At 41.4% G+C, this 7,992-nt stretch overlaps 1 non-coding gene across 1 annotated transcript; it reads right to left on the reverse strand.

Annotated features, from left to right (window-relative positions):
* Positions 1 to 750: 750 nt before the first annotated feature.
* On the reverse strand, positions 751 to 858 carry LOC130977705 (small nucleolar RNA R71). The gene has a single exon (XR_009085386.1). It is a non-coding gene; the product is annotated as a small nucleolar RNA R71 (small nucleolar RNA).
* Between the last annotated feature and the right edge of the window lie 7,134 nt (positions 859 to 7,992).

The following is a 7,992-nucleotide window of genomic DNA, read 5'->3' on the forward strand; positions in this document are numbered from 1 at the left end:
AATTTTCGAAAATTACTTCCCTTCTTCTCACATCCTTCTATTTCTGAACTAACTCTATTCCTTAATGCAAAATTCGAACTCCATCTTCTTTGATAAGTTCGAATTTTCTACTTCTGTCTTCTACTTTTCTTTTCCTCTGACACCTCAAGGAATCTCTATACTGTGACATAGAGGATTCCATATTCTCTTGTTCTCTTCTCCTTCATATGAGCAGGAACAAAGACAAAGGCATCCTTGTTGAAGCTGACCCTGAACCTGAAAGGACCTGGAAGCGAAAGCTAAGAGAAGCTAAGGCACAATTCTCTGTTGAGGACCTGACCGAATTCTTCAAAAAAAGAAGAACCCATGGCAGCCGAAAACAACAACAATGCCAACAATGCAAGGAAGGTGCTGGGTGACTTTACTGCACCTACTCCCGACTTCTATGGGAGAAGCATCTCTATCCCTGCCATTGGAGCAAACAACTTTGAGCTTAAGCCTCAATTAGTTTCTCTAATGCAACAGAATTGCAAGTTCCATGGACTTCCAATGGAAGATCCTCATCAGTTCTTAGCTGAATTCTTGCAAATCTGTGACACAGTCAAGACTAATGGGGTTAACCCTGAGGTCTACAGACTGATGCTATTCCCTTTTGCTGTAAGAGACAGAGCTAGAATATGGTTGGATTCTCAACCTAAAGAAAGCCTGGACTCTTGGGAAAAGCTAGTCAATGCCTTCTTGGCAAAGTTCTTTCCACCACAAAGATGGAGTAAGCTTAGAGTGGAAGTCCAAACCTTCAGACAGAAGGATGGAGAATCCCTCTATGAAGCTTGGGAAAGATACAAACAATTGATCAGAAAATGTCCCTCAGACATGCTTTCTGAATGGAGCATCATAGGTATTTTCTATGATGGTTTCTCTGAACTGTCCAAGATGTCTTTGGATAGCTCTGCTGGAGGATCTCTTCATCTGAAGAAGACGCCTACAGAGGCTCAAGAGCTCATTGAAATGGTTGCAAATAACCAATTCATGTACACTTCTGAAAGGAATCCTGTAAACAATGGGACAAGTCAGAAGAAAGGAGTTCTTGAGATTGACACTCTGAATGCCATTTTGGCTCAGAACAAGATATTGACTCAACAAGTCAATTTGATTTCTCAAAGTCTGTCTGGAATGCAAATGCACCAAACAGTACTAAGGATGCTTCATCTGAGGAAGAAGCTTATGATCCTGAGAACCCTTCCATGGAAGAGGTGAATTACCTAGGAGAACCCTATGGAAACACCTATAATTCTTCATGGAGAAATCACCCAAATCTCTCATGGAAGAATCAAGAGAGACCTCAACAAGGTTTCAATAACAATAATGGTGGAAGAAACAGGTTTAGCAATAGCAAGCCTTTTCCATCATCTTCTCAGCAACAGACAGAGAGTTCTAAGCAGAATACTTCTGACTTAGCAACAATGGTCTCTGATCTAATAAAGACCACTCAAAGTTTCATGAATGAAACAAGGTCCTCCATCAGAAATTTGGAAGGACAAGTGGGTCAGCTGAGCAAGAAAGTTACTGAACTCCCTCCTAGTACTCTCCCAAGTAATACAGAAGAAAATCCAAAAGGAGAGTGCAAAGCCATAACCATGGCCGAATGTGGAGAGGAAAGAGAGGAGGAGGACGCCACTGAGGAAGACCTCAGTGGGCGTGTACCAATCTCCTCTGAGTTCCAATGGGAATCTGAGGCTCAAAATGAGACCATAGAGATTCCATTGGACTTACTTCTGCCATTCATGAGCTCTGATGAGTATTCTTCCTCTGAAGAGGATGAATATGTCACTGAAGAGCAAGTTGCTAAATACCTTGGAGCAATCATGAAGCTAAATGACAAGTTATTTGGAAATGAGACTTGGGAGGATGAACCTCCCTTGCTCACCAAAGAACTGGATGACTTGTCTAGGCAGAAACTGCCTCAAAATAGGCAGGATCCTGGGAAGTTTTCTATACCTTGTACCATAGGCACAATGACCTTCAAGAAGGCCTTGTGTGACTTAGGGTCAAGTGTAAACCTCATGCCCCTCTCTGTAATGGAGAAATTAGGGATCTTTGAGGTGCAAGCTGCAAGAATCTCATTAGAGATGGCAGACAATTCAAGAAAACAAGCTCATGGACTTGTAGAGAATGTTTTGGTGAAGATTGAAGACCATTACATCCCTACTGATTTCATAGTCCTAGAGACTGGGAAGTGCATGGATGAATCCATCATCCTTGGCAGACCCTTCCTAGCCACAGCAAAGGCTGTGATTGATGTTGATAGAGGAGAGTTGATCATTCAAGTGAATGAAGAATCCTTGGTGTTTAAGGCCCAAGGACATCCCTCTATCATCATGGAGAGAAAGCATGAAGAGCTTCTCTCAAAACAGAGCCAAGCAGAGCCCCCACAGTCAAACTCTAAGTTTGGTGTTGGGAGGCCACAACCAAACTCTAAGTTTGGTGTTGAACCCCCACATTCAAACTCTAAGTTTGGTGTTGGGAGGTTCCAGCACGGTTCTGAGCATTTCTGAGGCTCCATGAGAGTCCTCTGTCAAGCTAATGACATTAAAGAAGCGCTTGTTGGGAGGCAACCCAATGTTATATTTTATATATTTTCTTTTGTTATTTTATGTTTTTTGTAGGTTGATGATCATAAGAAGTCACAAAATCCATTGAAAAAGCAAAAACAGAATGAAAAACAGGAAGAAAAACAGCACACCCTGGAAGAAGAATTCACTGGCGTTTAAACGCCAGTGAGGCTAGCAGTTGGGCGTTTAACGCCCAGTCTGGCACCATTCTGGGCGTTTAACGCCAGAAAGGGGCACCAGACTGGCGTTAAACGCCAGAAAAGGGCTAGAAGCTGGCGTTAAACGCCAGAAATGGGCACCAGCCCGGCGTTTAACGCCAGAAATGCCTCAAAACGTGATTTTGAGTGCCATTTGGTGCAGGGATGACTTTTCCTTGACACCTAAGGATCTGTGGACCCCACAGGATCCCCACAAACCCCTCACCTATCAAATCCCATCTTTCTCTTCACCACTCACCTCCATAAAACCCCACTTACCTCACCATCCAAATTCAAACCACTACTTCTTCCCCTTTTGGCCGAACCACAAGGCCATCTCCCTCTCCTCCATTTCTTCTTCTTCTACTCTCTTCTTTCTTCTTTTGCTCGAGGACGAGCAAACCTTTTAAGTTTGGTGTGGTAAAAGCATTGCTTTTTGTTTTTCCATAACCATTTATGGCATCCAAAGCCGGTTCAACTGAGAAGGCATGACCTCAAGCCCATCACTAAGAAGAAGATGGAGCAAACAAGAGACCCCTCTCATCATGAGATCCCTGGGATACCTCAAGGGATGCACTTTCCTCCACAAGACTATTGGGAGCAACTAAACACCTCCCTAGGAGAATTGAGTTCCAACATGGGACAACTAAGGGTGGAGCACCAAGAACACTCCATTCTCCTCCATGAAATAAGAGAAGATCAAAGAATCATGAGAGAGGAGCAACAAAGGCAAGGAAGAGACATTGAGGAGCTCAAGCACTCCATAGGACCTTCAAGAGGAAGGAAGAGCCGCCATCACTAAGGTGGACCCGTTCCTTGATTTCCTTGTTCTTTATTCTTCTGTTTTTCGAATTTTAGTGCTTATGTTTATCTATGTTTGTGTCTTATGATCATTAGTGTCTTAGTGTCTATGCCTTAAAGTTATGAATGTCCTATGAATCCATCACCTTTCTTAAAAGAAAACTGTTTTTATTACAAAAGAACAAGAAGTACAGGATTTCAAATTCATCTTTAAAACTAGCTTAATTAGTTTGATGTGGTGACAATACTTTTTGTTTTCTGAATGTATGCTTGAACAGTGCATATGTCTTTTGAATTTGTTGTTCATGAATGTTAAAATTGTTGGCTCTTGAAAGAATGATGAAAAAGGAGACATGTTACTGAGGATCTGAAAAATCATAAAAATGATTCTTGAAGCAAGAAAAAGCAGTGAATACAAAAAAAAAAAAAAAAGAGAGAAAAGCAAGTGAAAAAAAAAAAAACGAAAAAGAAAGAGAAAAAGAAAGGAAAAGAAAGAAATGAAGTTGTGATCCAAGGCAATAAGAGTGTGCTTAAGAACCCTGGACACCTCTAATTGGGGACTTTAGCAAAGCTAAGTCACAATCTGAAAAGGTTCACCCAATTATGTGTTTGTGGCATGTATGTATCCGGTGGTAATACTGGAAGACAGAGTGCTTTGGGCCACGGCCAAGACTCAATAAGTAGCTGTGTTCAAGAATCATCATACTTAACTAGGAGAATCAATAACACTATCTAGATTCTGAGTTCCTAAAGAAGCCAATCATTCTGAATTTCAAAGGATAAAGTGAGATGCCAAAACTGTTTGGAGGCAAAAAGCTACTAGTCCCGCTCATCTAATTTGGAGCTATGTTTCATTGATAATTTGGAGTCTATAGTATATTCTCTTCTTTTTATCTTATTTGATTTTCAGTTGCTTGGGGACAAGCAACAATTTAAGTTTGGTGTTGTGATGAGCGGATAATTTATACGCTTTTTGGCATTGTTTTTAGTATGATTTTGGTAGTTTTAGTTTAGTTTTTATTATATTTTTATTAGTTTTTAGTTAAAATTCACTTTTCTGGACTTTACTATGAGTTTGTGTGTTTTTTTGTGATTTCAGGTATTTTCTGGCTGAAATTGAAGGACCAGAGCAAAAATCTGATTCAGAGACTGAAAAGGACTGCAGATGCTATTGGATTCTGACCTCCCTGCATTCGAAGTGGATTTTCTGGAGCTACAGAAGCCCAATTGGCGCGCTCTCAACGGCGTTGGAAAGTAGACATCCTGGGCTTTCCAGCAATATATGATAGTCCATACTTTGCCCAAGATTTGATGGCCCAAACCGGCGTTCAAAGTCACCTACAGAAATTCCAGCGTTAAACGCCGGAACTGGCACCTAATTGGGAGTTAAACGCCCAAACTGGCATAAAAGCTGGCGTTTAACTCCAGAAAAAGTCTCTACACGAAATTCCTTCATTGCTCAGCCCAAGCACACACCAAGTGGGCCCGGAAGTGGATTTTTATGTCATTTACTCATTTCTGTACACCTTAGGCTACTAGTTTTCTATAAGTAGGACCTTGTACTATTGTATTTGACATCTTGGTAGCTATCTTTGTTTTATGCTATCTTAGACCTTTGGAGGCTGGCCATTCGGCCATGCCTAGACCTTGTTCTTATGTATTTTCAACGGTGGAGTTTCTACACACCATAGATTAAGGTGTGGAGCTCTGCTGTACCTCGAGTATTAATGCAATTACTATTGTTCTTCCATTCAATTCCGCTTGTTCTTTTACCAAGATATCACTTGTTCTTCAACATGATAAAGGTGATGATTGACGCCCATCACCATTCTCACCCATGAACAAGGTGACTGACAACCATTCTTGTTCTACAAGCATCTGAGGCTTAGTGAATATCTCTTGGATTCCTGATTGCACGATGCATGGTTGATCGCCTGACAACCGAGTGCTCGCCTGACAAACGAGCCAACCATTCCGTGAGATCAGAGTCTTCGTGGTATAGGCAAGAACTGATGGCGGCATTCAAGAGAATCCGGAAGGTCTAACCTTGTCTGTGGTATTCTGAGTAGGATTCAATGATTGAATGACTGTGACGTGCTTCAAACCTGTAACCTACTGGGCGTTAGTGACAGACGCAAAAGAGTGATTCTATTCCGGTATGGGAGGGAACCAAACCGGTGATTGGCAGTACTGTGACAGAGTGCGTGCATTAGCTTTCACTGCGCGGATGGGAGGTAGCTGCTGACAACAGTGAAACCCTACACGAGCTTGCCATGGAAAGGAGTAAGAAGGATTGGATGAAGGCAGTAGGAAAGCAGAGAGACGGAAGGGAAGGCATCTTCATACGCTTGTCTGAAGCTCTTACACCATTGATATACATAAGTATCACTATCTTTATCTTTATATTATTTTCGTTCATCATCATATCCATTTGAGTCTGCCTGACTAAGATTTACAAGATGACCATAGCTTGCTTCATACCACCAATCTCCGTGGGATCGACCCTTACTCGCGTAAGGTATTACTTGGACGACCCAGTGCACTTGCTGGTTAGTTGTGCGAAGTTGTAGTGATCACAATTTCGCGCACCAAGCTCCCATCGACGTTGCTCCACCTTCTCTATGATCTCCGGACACTCAATTTTTGTTACTTGGAAGCCCAGTTCATAAACGATTTCTTTGTCAGCCATCCACCCATATTGGAGTGCATGATGAAATGTTCTAAACCGCACTTCATCAAAAGGAGGGTGTTCTATGGGTCCCTTCCCTTTTTGTCTCTTGGAGCTTGATGATGCCATGTAAGATAGTTGCTATGTTGGTTATTCTCAAGATGGCTGTGAGGGTGTATGTGAAACTTTGGTGAGGAGTGATGTGTGTGATGTGTGTAGGACCGAAAGGAGAGACTGGGAATGGTGAGTATAAGTGTGTATGGAGAGGTTGTGTGAAGAGGTTTAAATAGGAAAATGGCAATTGCTTTAAGGGTGTGGATTGATGATGGTGTTTGATAATGGACAGTTGGGGTTTTAGGATTGAAGGAGCACAAGGATCGGCTCCTTTATGAGGGTCTTGATTTGGTCTCCAAAGCCATCCATTCCCAATGTTGCATGGCAACACTTCCAAGGACATTCCCTATGAGGACAAGTGTGAAATTCCCTTGGTGTAGTGGCCTAACCTCTTGTCCTATCAAGTACCATCAATGTCCTTTTTGATTCCCTATATATGACAAAGAGAGAATTTGAAGATTAATTGCAAAATTGGTGGGAAAATTCAAACGGTGAACTAACGAAGCAAAAATCTCTCTCCCTCTTTCTTTTTCTTTTCTCTTTTTTTTTGGATGCAACTCAACTAATTATTAAGCTTCTCAAGCATGCACGTCAGCACACCAAACTTGTTTGTGATCCTATGGTACAACAAGTTTGGGACACAAATCTTTCTCATAAAGTGTGTTCAAACCTCAATTGATGTGTTTGAACACCAAACTTGTCATGTACTATACGTTGCATGTGAAAGAACTCTATATTAGTTGTCAAAGTTGGATTGAAATTTCATGGAAATTGTTTTGTTGCTCCTATTAGAAATTTAAGAAAGAGAGAGTTATAGAACATGGGTTGCCTCCCATGAAGCGCTTCTTTAGGGTCACTAGCTTGACGTTTGATTCTTTGTCAAGGTGGTTGATAGTGCTTGAAGTCCTCTCCTCTTGCAGTGAATCTATATCCGTTAGCTTTGTTGACGAGCTCCAGGTGCTCTAAGGATAAGATTTTATTGATAGTATACACAGGAGGTAGCTGAGATGGAATAGTGGTTAGGTGAGGTGGTATAGATGGAAAGTATGTAGAAGTAACTTCATCACCTGGTGAGAAATTGTCTGTAGGAATTTTCTTATTTCTCCATCCCCTTGGAATTTTTTTCTTTGTTTCCATTGATGTTTTCTTGTTTTCTATGGATTCTTGCTCTAGGAGAGTCTTGTTATTGATCTTGCATGAATTTGGTGGTTCTGGTTCCTTTTGGATCACCTTTGAACATGGTTTTTCCTGACTATATGGATCCCCAACCAATGGGGTTTCCAATTATGTTGTTTGTGCTTTCTCGTTTGGCTCTTCTATCATCTTATTGTCTTCGTGATCTGCTCCTTGTGAGAGGTTGTAAACATTGAAAGCGAGCTACTCATCATGTATTCTCAGTACTAACTCTCCTCGTTCTACATCTATGAGTGCTCTAGCTGTGGCTAGAAATGGTCTTCCCAGAATGATGGGGTAAATAGGATTCTCATTCATTTCCAGAACGACAAAATCTGTGGGAAGATAGTAGCTCCCAACCTTTACCAGCACATTTTCAACTACTCCTACTGTTTGTTTTTGGGTTTTGTCAGCCAATCTGATAATTACATCAGTAGGAGTTAGTTCC

Source organism: Arachis stenosperma, chromosome 4 (genome assembly GCF_014773155.1).
Source record: "Arachis stenosperma cultivar V10309 chromosome 4, arast.V10309.gnm1.PFL2, whole genome shotgun sequence".
Classification (NCBI taxonomy): Eukaryota; Viridiplantae; Streptophyta; class Magnoliopsida; order Fabales; family Fabaceae; genus Arachis; species Arachis stenosperma.